Raw genomic sequence first — 14,596 nt, forward strand, 5'->3', positions numbered from 1 at the left:
TTAACAGGCATTGCTTTTTTTTTTTTTTTTTTTTTTTTTTTTTTAATAGTGTGATATCATTTAGTTGTTCAAAATTCAAGTTGCCTTTCTCCAACCACACAATTTTACTGGAGCCAATATTGTAAAAAAAAAAAAAATATATTGTAAAGAAAGTTGTGAGTCTGCTGGAGCAACACAACAATCTCATATCTGAAACCAGTGAATATCCCCATGTGGTGGAAACATCCTACTATACAAGCCAGTGCTTAGTCAGGCAATGCTTGTTCTGTTGCTACATCTGTACTATCCACTCCATAAAAACATTGTTCATGGACTTGACCAGTTTGGGTCACACATGATCGTGATGGATGTCGACATGTGTCTGGTCCGCTGTGCGATCGCCGGAGCGGGAGAGATAGTTGTGCGCTTGGTTGCCAGACCGCCACCCAAGAGTGGGCTTCGTCTTGACTAAGGATGGCTGATTCCTATCTCACTCTCCATCCTTTTCCCTCAATGGTTTATCCATCTACCAGAGGAAAAGCCCTTAAAGCTACCTGTGGTAAGATGACTGCCGTTCTTACACACGCCTGAAGCGTAAGCAAGGTGGGGATATCTTAAGGAGACCGTAGATGGATGTGGAGATATAGAATAACAGCACGTGACAAATCAGGCATGCCCTATAAAAAAAAAAAAAAAACCTGGTGATGATCCATAAAAAGACGTTCCTTGCCTCAGGATTATTGTGACCTGTATTTTTTACATTATACTTCAGGTCCCTGTTTGTATAAATCTATTTTTTTTATTTTTATAACAGATGTCTGAGAGACCGTTAATTCTCCTTCTCTCAGGTTCATCAGAGCAAAGTGCAAATCATAATATCTGAACAGGTGAGTCTGCTCTCAGGAGCACTGTATATGGCACGAGGCACATCCATGTTTATGTGTTGGGAGGGCCAGGCAAGCTAAACTAGGCCAAAGGGGGGTCGTCTCCATGGTGACAGCAGCAAAAGCCCTGGATGTGTTTGTGTAATGCCTGCTACTTGTGTTTGGTTTTTGTTTTGTTTTTTTTTTAAACCTTTGTGGAGTATTATGGGAAAATAAATGGTTGAATCTGTTCCTCCGATTCATAAAACCTGCTCCTGATCCTCGCTGCTTCCTTTTCAGACATTTTTCAAAATGCATCAAGGGTAGCAATCTCTGCCATGTTTGGAGCAACAGTCGTCAGAACAGAATAAAAGCACACTATTATTATAGAGCGCATATGCATCAGTATTTAAGATGCATCTTCAGAAGGGTAGTTATTATCTTTAGAGTGTATGATTCCTGCAGTCAGAATCAAAACTGCAACATCATGCCGCACAGAAAAAACAAATCTGAAACTGGATGATCTTCTTCTTTGTGGGTGAGAATGATCTCTGTAATAAGGCTCCGTTGTTTCTTATTTCATAGAGTGTACTGAAAGGCTCCATAAGTTAAAACAGGCTCATTCATCTATTCCTCCCCTCCGTACTTTATTTTACTACAATCAAGGCAGTGATGCCACAAAATGAGGCCTAATGCATTAGCATTACTAAAAAAAAATAAATAAATAAATAAAAGTCAACCCCAGAATCTTTAATGCACCTCTCCAGCTCTGCAGGAGAAGATCAAAGCTGCTGTGGGCCTGTAAAAAGCTTGACTCTGGGGCCAAAGGGGTTCATTGACTCCAATCCCTCTCTGTTGCCTTTGAGGTTTGCAACTAGGCTTTCATTTGCTCCTGGTGTTTCACTGCTATTACCAAGAGTAGGTGCCCTGAAAGATGCCTCTGGCTTTTTCATCTTTAAGAGCAAGAGGACATGGTGTGCCTTGGGTAGTAGAAAATATAAATAAATAAAAATCTGTAAGTACTGTAATTTTCTGCGTAGTTCAGGATAGTTTCTAAAAGATGGTATTAAAATCGTAAATGGGACAAAAGGTTCAGTGTCATTCTGACCCTTGTTGTTTCGTGAGCTTTTAAGCTCCCGAGGTAAAAGCCTTGGAGGATTTTTTCCAGACTCCCGCTCTCGTCTCAGGTACCATTAATTAGCACTGTCACTTAAGTGCTCTTGGGAATTGGCATCTTTTGAGCATTTTTGTTCGCAAAGCAGCAGAGAATCACCTCTGACATCGTCTTCATGGGTGAACGTTAGTCCTTGTGTTGCTAAAAACTTTCATTGCCAGTTTATGTTTGAGATCTGCAGTATATTCATTTTGCTAGACAGAATTTTCTGCATAACTGAAGATTTAAGAAAGTTCCTCTGCTTCCCCTGACGTCCTCATACATTTCGATGTGATGATATTTTAGCTTTCCTTTGGCAAGATTCCTTGGCTTATCTGTCTAACAAAGCAGCTTGTGAGCACAGCTTTTATTCTTGGAGGTGTGAAAAACCTGACGTAGTTTTCAGAAATAACAGCACGGTCTTCTGAGGCATTTTGTTACCTAGCAACTTGACTGCAAACCAACTCTGACACAGTGTTAATGGTGGAGTTACACATTAACTTAACAGGATTTGTTATGTGGTCTGAACAGGAACACCTGCGTCAGGTTGGGCTCGTTGTCATCCTTCAAACATGGGAGAGAGGAATTAAAAATCATCTCTGCAGTCTGAGGGGGATGGGGGTGTTGATGAGGCCACACAGGCAGAAGGTTCACCGGTGTCTGAACACGACAAACAGACAGGCAGAATTACACTCCCATGTTCAATTTACAGCCGACTGCGAGCCAGCGCAGCATTAAACAAGCATCTGGGCGTTTTGGCTCATGCTGCCGTCAGCTCGGCAGAGAAATCCCCTTTTTCTTTGCGTGGCTCAGCACAAAGATGCAACCGCATCTGAGACCATTTCATAAACTTCCTGCTTCTTTTGTTAGTTAAAACCTCATTACCTGAATCAATTTTAACTAATGGTGCTGTAATAGTTTCCCAGTTTGATTTTTTGAAGAAACATGATAAATGATAATCACCTCGGCTCTTTGTAGGCCAGAAAGATATTGAGTGTCCTAATGTACTCTTTCATGGCAAAACAAAACAGCTGGGACTAAAATAAATTTCCTTGAGAAGACAAACAAAATCTAAATGATCAGGAAATTATCAAATAGATGGACAAGCAGGGGAACACATTTCTTTCCTATTTAAATGTATGCTTGTGGTTTCAGGCTAATTTGATTTGTTAATTAACAAACTAGACTTAATAAATAACTACAACAATTTCCTCCCAATTACTTTGGAATTTTGTAGTCATGAAAATAGAGACTAAAGAATGAGAAGTTATGAGAAGTTGATAAATTACTATAACTAATTACTTATTTGGTGGAAAGTCATATCCAATGTTTAATTGTGGACTTGATGGTCTGTCTGTTGTTCAGCTTTCCCTGATCTGACTCAGTATTTGCTTTTACATTGATAGAGGTTGAAAAATTGCAGTCAAAAATCTGAGAGAATTCATGGACTGTCAAAGTAAAGGGTTACCACTAATGTGATCTGGAGGTTTCTAAAAGTTGTTTTGTTTAGTTTTTTCCCCTGAAGAATGACTCTTCCGGTTGAACTTACCAAAATGAATAGATGTGAAATCTGTACTGAAAAGTCTCGTTTTAAGGGGTCACAAGGTAAAATTGTTGGAAACATTGACCTTCAAAGAGCAACCAGAAAAGGTCAGAATCACTGAACTGCTCACAAAATCAGAAAAATCTTCTACTGGAAGAGAGGGAGCTGGACATTGGATACCTGAGCAGAGCAAATGATGGAGAAGTAATGAGCACCATGTTAAGACATGCCAAACCTGAAAGTCCATGTCTGCTGACAATGATTTCCCCTCAATCCTCAAATAAATTCATTTTGGAGAATTTGGCCATGAGCTCTCACATGCAAAGTCACGAGCAGAACAGGCAACATCGGTGTGATTGAGTTCACCTGTGATCTGTTTAAATATTTCCCCACCAGATTGAGTTTGCTAAACACACAATTCAGCGCAATTACGTTAACCCCGACATGGAAGGACGGACGGCCAGTGTCTGTGGTGATGAGTAGAAGCAACCAAATTGCTCCCGAGTCGGCCTATCAATCCATTAGCGGTCTAAGTCGAAGCAGCTTGAAGGCCCTAGGCAAGACTGCCAAATGTCTGCTCCATTTAAACTTTGGATGCTTTAGTGAAATTACTAAAACTGCAAAAAAACATGAAGATAAAGCGATTATTCAAACAAGAATGGCACTGACACTCATCTTAGAAAAACAATACCCATTTGTTCTCGTACAGTTTAGCCAGTATCAGCATAAAAGATAAAAGTTTAGCTCACACTCTAATCTCACATGTCCAACATAAGTTTCTTACTTCATCAGAAGAAGAAGAAACCGTGAAACTATCATATTTAAAAGCGAAACTACTGAACAACCATTTTCAGCTCACCGTGGGGCGGCACGTTGTCGTGATCACAGCCCAGAGTAACAGGCGGAACGAACACATCCCGACTTTGTGTTGCTCTAGGAAACAGTTGTGAGTGGGAGAAGTCTGAATAAACTTTCCAGGAAAAGATGACTAACATCTGAAAGGTGTTTTAATTTAAAGATAAGAGAACTCGGTGAGATCAAAAGTATCTTCAACTCTGCAGACGGTCGTATTTAAGCTCCATACTTAGTTTTTTATTGAATCTATTTCGCGCCATGGATTTGCTATAAAAATATTTGCGGGTTATTGGCCTGAATTTGGTATTGTACCTCAAAGAGGAATACGAAATAGAAAGATCTGGGGACCAGATAGTGTTTAATAGAGCCGCATGTTTCTGCTTCTGCTACTCTTTGAATATTCACTAAAAGCAGACCTTCATCCCCAAGTGGAAAGAAGAACCACCGACACCCCGAGGACTGGAAAGAGGGATTAAACCTGCAGTCTTTACTCCAAACCTTCACACACTCACGCACACCCAGTATGACAATTAGACCCAGATGTTACAGCTTGCCCGTGATGTTCCACAAAAAAAAGCGTTGCTACATAAATTGACTCGGTTTGAAACTGCCCCAGGCTCCAGCATCGTGATGAGCCACCTGAAACTGATCTCTGAGCGGTATGAGAAACTTCTCCGCCCCAGATATTTCCCGTAGTGGAGGACCAGATTAGAACGCAGCAGCTCTGATCCTGTTAATAAGATGCTGACCATCTTTCCCACCACCTTTGGTGCACGAGGCGATTTGCCACTTTCTGCCAGCAAACAGTAGCGTGGGTTGGGACTGTGGATCTTTGTCTCTTTCATACATTTCTCACTCAGCTATCAAATAAAAGACCAGGTAGAAACCTGGCATGTGGCTGGACTGGGGAGAATAAGAAATAAACAGTGTACTATACTGTTATGGACAATAACTGTTATTTTTAAAACGAAATGCTGATCTCCTGTTTATAATGGTGGATGGGGATCTTTTGTAGCCTTTACCATTTTATTTTTTTGAAACCAGAAGAAACCATATTTTCTTTCTCTGTTCTCTCTCCTGGTGGTCAAACAGGTGATGCAACATGAAACTGTAACATACTCAGCTTTTTGGCCTTCAGTACAAATTTGACTTCTTTTTACACCCAACAAACCCCTGAGGAATGCAAACCCCTGAATGCATTTTGCACTTCAGTTTTCAAATGTTCATTTATTTACAGATCTCTATGTCCTTGTTCAAAACTAAACCAATTGCCACAATAGAAAGAAAGGACAATGATTAAAATTAACGCTAATATTATTTGACTGAGCCCTTTTTCTTCGATAACTGTGTGGTTAATTTCTGATATCCTGACAGTCCAATCTTTAGTCCATGGCTTACTGAAATTAAAACGTTTGACCGTGGCCCAATAGTTAATGAAATATCAGTAACAACTCTTTGTGAAAGAGCATTGGGGGGCAGGAAAACTCCACATACTCAACAGAATAGCATCATCACTCACTCAGCTCTTTAACTCGGTCGAGCTCGGATATTTGTTGATGTTGCATCAGACCAGGTCCGCTCTAGCCAAAAGTGTTGAGTTATTGTTGTACAGCCATACTGACGGTTTGTTTTCTTTACACTGAGCCACAGCAGGAGGCTTTACTTGATTCCACATTTGTGTTTGGGCAGAGTTTTGTCATCTCTTCGTGTTTGATCTGTGTGGACCCGCTGAGTTTTTGTGACAACACCAGAGACAGCCGGGTATCAGATGAGGACAAATGTGTCTTCACACCCCCCAGATACATGCATTTTGGGATTGTTTGACTTGATTGTTGTGTCCCTCCTCACATCAAGAACTCCCTAGAGTGTTATTTTTGTCAACTGCACAGCCTTAAAATGATTTGTGGTATTTTCAAAGTCATTTTCTGTTTGCATTTGCTGCAGGAAAACATCTCTGTGACTTCTCAAACACCATGGGTACATTTTGATTCCTGCCATTTTAAATGTACCCTTTTATTGTGAGAAAAAATAATAACTAGAAAGAGTACAAACTTCCATAAAGGCCTGTAAATAAAAGTGAGTCAGTGATTCGTGCCTAGATAATCATGAGTGAAATTAACAGGCTTTTTTTTTTTTCCCCAACAAGTGCTGAAGCTCTTCAGAGAAGTCCTTTATCTCAAAATGTTTGGAAATCTATTAAAAATGAAAAATCCCTGGATCCCCTCCAAAAACTAATCACTTGTTCCCTAGCTCATTGCCTGACTTTCCACTGAAAAATCGAGATATCACAGAAACACACATACAAACACCTGAATGTTTGGTGGAGATAAAAATTGTTGTCTTTTTACAAACATAATGACTACAATTAAGTCAAACTGCGAGTTACTCAGCCATCTTAAAGTTAGTACTTAGTATTTCTTTGTTAGTAATTAGGTTTGGTCCATTAAGATAAAAGGCAGCCATGACGCTTTATCTTTCAGGAGCCATATATCATGAGTGGGTGGCATCTTCCCCACACAGCTGCTTTAATTTTGCCTCAAAATGATCAGAGAATGGATAAACTAGAGAACTACTATATTTCTCTGGCTCAGTCTTTCCTCCAACTGGCTTTTTCAGGGCATTACATTTCCAAAAGCGCACACACAAATGTACACTTCCCTGAACTGATGGGACTCTTTGGTTTCACAGTGGATGCCCTGTTGAGGGAGATGATGTGAGAGAGGGGAGGAAAAAAAAAAACAAAAAAAAAAAAAAAAACAAAAACAAATTGGATTGGGGTAAAAAAAAAGAAGAGCTTGGGGCTTTTGTGGACCTGAGCGGGGGGAAACAACCCCGACTGTCTTAAACGGCGCTGTCGTTTAAGTGATCACACACCCAATCATATCCTCTTTTTCAGCCTTAAAATATTTTCCCTCAGGTTTTGCCGCAGCGTTTTTATGTTAACTGCAAATGTTTAAGGCAAAGCTAATTAAAATGCAATTGTTTCACTTTAAATGAGCTGAAATTTAAATGACTTTTAAATTGGTTTAGCCTGCTGAGACACGCAGCAGCTAACAGCTAGGATAACACATTGACGATTTTCCCATTACCACAGCCAGGCTGCAGGGACAGTGAATGCTTCAACTTGTTTTATTACCATCTACTTGTTGTTTTTACCAATTAGAGAAGTACGCTAATTCTATGAAACTTAACTAATGAATTTGACATCCCTCCAGAAACCAGAAGCATCTTCCAACAGCTGAGCTCATGTAATATCATTGAGCCACACGTTGTTCTCTCACAGGAAAAAAGCAAACCGGGTCGGGGCGTTACATTTGTCATATCTCCTCCAGCCCATGGTGACCGCAATGTGTCTCAGACACTTTGGCTCACAAAGGACAGATCTACACCAAAGAGCCAGGGGAATTGGAGCATTGTGAGAAATGGCTTCCCTGTAGCCATTTTGAACATGCCAGGCCATCTTCCCCCCCCCCTCATTGTGCTGTCTTCTCTTAAGCCTTTCCAGAGGGGACACACTCTCCTTTCTCTTGCCATGTAAGGATCATGGGGCTGCACTGACAGAGACCCCATCAACATCCCATCTGACAGTTACTAAACACTGTGTGGCAGCCTCCAGCACATGGCAGAGTCACTGAGGAACTGCTCTGATCATAAAACACACAGCAAACACTCGCAAGACAACATATGAGCCGCTTGTGGCCTATTTTGATTATGTATGCAGCATAAGGTCGTGATTTATATCCATTAAAATAAGAGTGTGCAACTCAAATGGCAGTACTTGGTTTTGTATCAGCTTACGCTCTGATTCCTTTAATTAAGATAACATTGTGGATGTAGATTTTGTGCCGTAGGTAAGAATAGGTACAAGCGGGCAGCAAGCACCTGTTTAATCAGTGTCAGCCTGTCTTAAGGTTGGGTGAGCACAGAATCATCATGGTAGAGCACATGAGTTTGCACTATTATTTCAGATTTCTAGCAAATATATTCTTTATCACATCAAAGGCGAATTTTAAAGTGTAGAAAAAGTTAATGTCTCTCACTTGGACGAACAGCTGGCTGCAGAGAGCAGGTCTGAGTAATCAAACTGCCCCCACATATATGTGCTGTAATTTCATTTTAAGATGATGTAACCGTTCAAGGTGCATTCATTCTTACATCACAACACAAAATGTTTTTCCTGAAAGAAAGCATTTTAACTTGGCCTTCACATGGTGAATTATAATAGGTCAATTATAGAACTAGAGATTTTGCTCTGTAAGAAATCCTCAATTTGTAAGTGACATAAAATGAGTCTGCCATTATCGAATAGCTTGGGCTTGGATTTGATTCAATGAACGAGGCAGGAAATGAAATAGCGGCACAGCGAGATTAAAAAGGGGAACAAGGAGCGCCGTCTGTCGTCTCTGAAAAGGAAACATGGCTGAATACTAACCTTGACAGTGACGGAGGAGGATTTCATTTTGTGCAGGCAATGACAACTGAAAAGGGAGAATGAGAATGTGCCTGATGGAGGCACAGCCTGCACAGTATTCATGAAGAAAGTGACGCTAAAAAAACTGTTATTAAAATCCATGAAATAACTTTATTTCTACACATATTTCTCTGTTTGACCTATTTTCAAAGCATATTTCACTTTAGTAGATGTTTCAATGTGTGAACCGATCAACAGACCAAAGATGCCAGTGCCATGCCACAACTTTGGCTAAAAGTTGAACAGCCAGGGGAAAAGATAAAGATCATGTTTATAGTACGTACACCACTGTCTCCTGCTGCACTGAAACCTCATAATTTGTCACAATTTGTCTGGCAAGAATAATAATGTCTTGTCAGTCATCAGTCTCTGCTGTTTTATATTTTGAGAAATTCAGTAAATATTCATAAAACTATGAAATTTTTACCACACGATGTTCACAAACTGATATCACAAAGAAATGTTGGAGGGTGGGTCTATTTCAGTACTTAGTAGAGCCAGCTTTCAGTCAGAAGCCAATATTCAGCCTTCCTCTTAATGTCAGGCAGAAGATAATCTTTCACTCTCCAGGGAGGATCCAACAGTACGTCTTCAGGTTGAGTCCTAACACACCTCAGCAGGTTAGCAGATACAACATGTTTCTCCTGTGAGGTGTTTGTTTAGCCAGGAGAGTCACTCTCACCCAAAGTCGCCCAAAGATCCAATCCAACGAGTAGAGAGCGCATTAAAATTAAACCAACAGTCAACGTACTCACATATCTGCGTCTGACACCAAAAACAGCAACTAGTTGGGTTCTGTTCAGCCACTAAGTGTTTAAAACACCAAACTTTTAGCAGTGAAATAATGGCTGCTGCCCTCTGCAGCCCTCTGCAGCAGGCACACATTAGTTGTTAAGATAGAGTGATTTTCTAAAATGATTCAGCACACAAACTGAAAATGCCATGAGGTTACAATTTTGGTCAAACTCAAAACACTCACAAATTACCAGACACTAACAAAAACTGTTGCCAAAACAATTACTAAATGGAACATTAGAGTTTTGTTTGTTTTATTTATATATTTTTCCTTTTAATTTTCTACAATGATGATTCTGAGATGTGAAGGAACAGAGAGTCTTCAGGTGCCTTTTACATCAGAATGGTAATTTAGTCAGTCTTTTGGGTCTTTTGTGTTATGCTAAGGCACTTATTAAAGACAATTATTTATGCTTATCATTGGCTGGTGGACATGAAATAAGTTTAAAGGAGGAATAAAATCTCTTGGTCTTGACTTCCCTCTAGTAGAACCAGGGTACGGTGGGATTTTAACCCAATCATTCAGCATGGAGGATGATTAATATTCCTGCTAATGGGAGAAGGCGGAGGCATCTCTGAGGCGTAAACAGCGGTGAACACTGGCGAGTGAAGGTGGGATGTGCACAGTGCATCAATCATTGGTGACAGACAGCTGGGACAGTCACGGCAAGCTTCATCATCGAGTGAGGAGTGGATGCCCAAATCCGTCATATCCGAGTAATCTAAGTCTCCAACCAGGAACAAAACCTCTCCAGCAACCCATCATGTGTACACAACAACCACAAAACATAACCTTCAAGTATTTGTTGAAGTAACAGTTAAAACTAATAAAACACATCTTTCCACATCTGCATACCCACATAAATATCATTTACCACAGCTTGTCCATGTCTGGTTTATGCCGGCAGCAGGCTCTCTCCCCCCATCACTGCCCCTCCAGACTCCATCGTTAGTCACGTGGAGGTCCCTCTCACAGAGTCCAGGGCTTTCTGTCAGGAAGTCATCTTCTTCTTTACATCACACAGGGAAGACCCTACAATATGTCTGAGCACAACCAGACCTCATACCATGTGTTTTTTTTGTTATCCTGGAAAGTTTTCTCCTTTACTCCCAGAGCCAATTCAAATACAGATCTTTACTGCCGCTCCTCATATGTGGCTATTTTAGTTTTGCTACAGGAGCTGTTCTTCCTGCCATCACAGCAACGTTGGGCTGAATTCAAGTGCAAGAAAGCGTCGAGAAAATAACTGCCATCAGACCTGTATGGACTAAAATGTGCCAAGAAGACCATTTCATACTGAGCCCTAGCATCAGCTTCTCTGTGACGTATGAAGCAAAAAGAGTGTAATTTTCTTCACAAAACAATAATTTCTTTGTCTGAAAAATTCAGTTACAAAACCCGACTGCAGAAAACTCCCATAAAAAAAAAAACTTTTTTTTTTTATTCTGAATGAAGATGGCATACTTGAAAGTTTAATTTGAAGGATACATTTCTTTTTGACATAAAACCTTCTAAAATGTCCTATTCACCACATGCTTTTACCTTTTTTCAGGTCTGTGTCACATTCAGATTTAAACCTAGCACAGAAATCTGCACAGGTGGAGGTGTCAGTTTCTTGAAATGTTGCTGGTGTGACGTCAGCAATGCTGTCAACAGAACAGGTCTTCTGTGTATTTATGCTACAAGTTGCACGCACAGGGAGGGGGGCCGCTCGAACTTGTGAACATGTGCGGCGAAATGAAAACAAGATGTTGCACAGCTGTGGTGCAAACATGCCTCTGCTGGCCTACAACTGGTTTGATGAGGAAATACACTGGCCTGTTCAACGGACCTATGAAGCCTCCTGAACGTGAACTATGTGATGGTTAGACCTGTTGTTTCTGGAGGTTTGTGCTTTTTAAATGGAAAGCGAAGCTTCTGTCTTGAGCATCAGTAAAAGATACAAGACAGAGTTAGAAGAGGACTTCAGCCTCTGCAGCATTTGTGTTTGTTGTTTATTCATGTCTCTTTGCTACCAAACACAAGCGCAGTCTACCAAATAAATAGCGAAGCCAACTGTGGATTATTAGTACATTGTGTTTGGAAAAGGCTAATTCCACTCAACCCTTTGACTGAGTGGCCACTCCAGTCTGTCTGATCACAGCAGGCTTCACTCCATTGAATTAGCACAGAGGCTTCTGGGTTACAGGCTCAGGGGCCATGTTGGAGCCTCAGTGGTGAATATTAGATTGCACGCCTCCAGATCTCATTAAAGGAAGCAACAGGAAAATGTCTGCATTTCAAATGAGACCAGAGGCCATCAGGCATCCTGACTCCCAGCTGGACGTACTGATCTGATTGATATTGTGTGTTGGAAAATAAAAGCCGGATAACATCCTCTTTTCGGTAAATACAATGACACCAAAATGTAAAAAAATTAAACAACTAAAAAGTAAACAGCTAAAAATGTCCCGTATTATTTCAATGCATGAGATATTCTGGTCATGTGAAAGATTCAATTAAGAGGTCAAACACTTACATTATCTCAGAGGGGCTTCTTCTGCTCTTCCTTTCTGATTGGCAGATATCTATAAAGGAAATATCACAGCATCAGTGTCCATAGTTTGAGTCTACAGTGGTTCAACCAGTTTATTCTGAATATTAGTCTTATTACAATGTAATTAAATATGTAAAATTAGTCATCTTTTTTAGAAAGGTGTACACAATGAAGATTATTAGCTGGAATCTTATATGAAGGCAAAAGTTTAACAAGAGTGGCAGCAATTAATTAAGTTTGCCATCAGTAAAATATCAACCACGTCCACTACTAAGAGGGAAGAAACAGGCTGACACGCCAGAGTTGTCGTGTGACAGCCAGAAATGGGTCATTACTGTAATTAAACTATATGATTTCAAATGAAAACCTTTTTACCCATTTAGTTTTTTCTGTGTTAACACAGAAAATGACTTCACATTCCCCAGAAAACCCTCAAACACTCGTGCCCAAACCTTTTCTAACTCCACGTCGCTGCTACTGACGGACACAGCACCAAACACAGGAAAGAGATGGCGCAACGTGAGGCACACATACCTTAATGCGTAGCACAACTTGAATAGGTACAAAGGACAAACCAGCTTGATGAAACAGAAAAAAACGCATTATTGAATTCAAAACTGCACAACTATAAACAAGAAGCACTGCACACTGGCTTCATACTGTTTCCTAACTGGCCCGAGGACACCGGTAAAAAATGACTGGGTGAGGGAGCTGGGGCTGAGAGGTGAGGTGTTACCCTTCTAAATTAGATGTGCATAGGGTGGCCAATCTCACACCATGTCAGGGGGTGCAAAGGAGAACAGAGGACCAAAACATAACGAAGCAAACTTAAACACTAAATGAAAACACAGTTTTGCTCCCAAAAATCTGGCTGAAAGCCATATTTTCCACAACATTTACCGATTTATCACTTCTTCTCTAGATAGAAACATGCAGATGGAGAGATGGCTGCAGCAAGTTTCATCCACTGATTGCTGTAGGCAAACAATCAGTACCGGAGCTGACGTCCAAAAGATGGTGCCGTGGAAGATATAAACAACAGCTAATTAGAGGCTGATATTTACCAGTAGACAGCAGGAGGGCTTTGAAAACCAATTCTGTGCTTTTGCTGAGAAGGTGTTTCGTGAATGTGTAGCAGTCATGTGGGTTTGGATAACTAACACCTCAGCGTCTGCCCATTGGGATACATGGTGTGGAAATAGACTTTAAATGCCCTGGGGATGCCATCAGCCTCAGTGGGAGTCACTGACGCCACAAAGGCCAGGTAAGGAAGGAAGACCTGACTAATTTTAAAGTAGGGGGTTTAAAACGAGACCCAACCTTTGCCTGAGTTATGAAGGCCCCAAAGCCAGCTGCACTTAAATCACATTTATCACGATTCTACTTTTTGTTTTTGACATTAAGCTCAGCAGAGGAAAAAAAAATAGTTAATTACTGTCATCATGAGCGTCCTTAAGGAAACGTCTCACAGCAACAAACAAAAGAAATCCATAAAAAAATCTAATGAAAACAAAAGACTTCCCACAGTACAGGCTGCAGCATTCTGACGGAGCTCAGTTCAGGGCCGGGTATGGCTGAATACCATCACTTTTTGTTTTTTGTTGTTTTTTTCTTTTCCCAGAATCAGTTAACCTGCACATAGATCTACATGTCGGACTTCTCATTACAGCAGAGCAGATGGTCCACCAACATCCACAAACTGCAGCATCATTCTGTGGTTATAAGACCCAGAGGGTCCGCCTACTGACTCTGCTGTAGCGACGCCACAGGTGGGCAGTATTTAGTGCAGGGAAAACACAATCAAAATATCATTACATATAAAAAAATAAAATAAACTCATACTGAGTCTGCTACATGTGAGCCCAAACATCATTATCATAGAGGTTTCACTGATTCATCTGTGGACTGAAGCCATCAGTCTCATCAACATCTGCACTTGGTAAAGTGTTTTCATATTCTGCCGACAGAACTGAAGTTAATTCAACATTTATATATTATTGATCTGTTCATTATCCTGGACTGTTTTGCACTTAACTAAATATATATTATATTGAATTTACGTGTCAGTTCAACATGCCCTTAAGGCTGTTGAGTGCGTATGAGTAAGTTAATTGAGGTATATGAGGGTGACAGTGGTGGACTGACTAATCAACTTTCCATCAAAACTAATCAATTCAAGACGACTGGAATAAATTTGATTATATATGTGAAATCGTGTATCCAGCTCACTACTTTGTAATGTGAATTTTTGGAGGTGGCACACAGACACAAAAACCTGGTGGAGCCGATATCAAGGCTGGAAGCCATCAAAATGCATTGTGGAATTACAATTACAGTCATTTTTTAATCATAAGTTAAAGACATTCAAATATAAAATATAAAGTCCTTTCGTTTGCATTT

General features: G+C 40.4%; 1 protein-coding gene across 3 annotated transcripts in view; it reads right to left on the reverse strand.

Moving 5' to 3' along the window:
- syt1a (synaptotagmin Ia) overlaps positions 1–14,596 on the reverse strand; it is a 123,217-nt gene that overhangs the window by 76,195 nt on the left and 32,426 nt on the right. For 2 of the 3 annotated variants that reach the window (XM_029495665.1, XM_029495662.1), the window contains exon 2: positions 12,179–12,227. The gene's annotated coding sequence lies outside the window, so the exon portion shown is untranslated. Of the gene's footprint in view, positions 1–10,534; positions 10,662–12,178; positions 12,228–14,596 lie in introns of those variants that run through there. The other variant, XM_029495663.1, reaches the window with a different exon arrangement.

Source organism: Echeneis naucrates, chromosome 23 (genome assembly GCF_900963305.1).
Source record: "Echeneis naucrates chromosome 23, fEcheNa1.1, whole genome shotgun sequence".
Lineage (NCBI taxonomy): Eukaryota > Metazoa > Chordata > Actinopteri > Carangiformes > Echeneidae > Echeneis > Echeneis naucrates.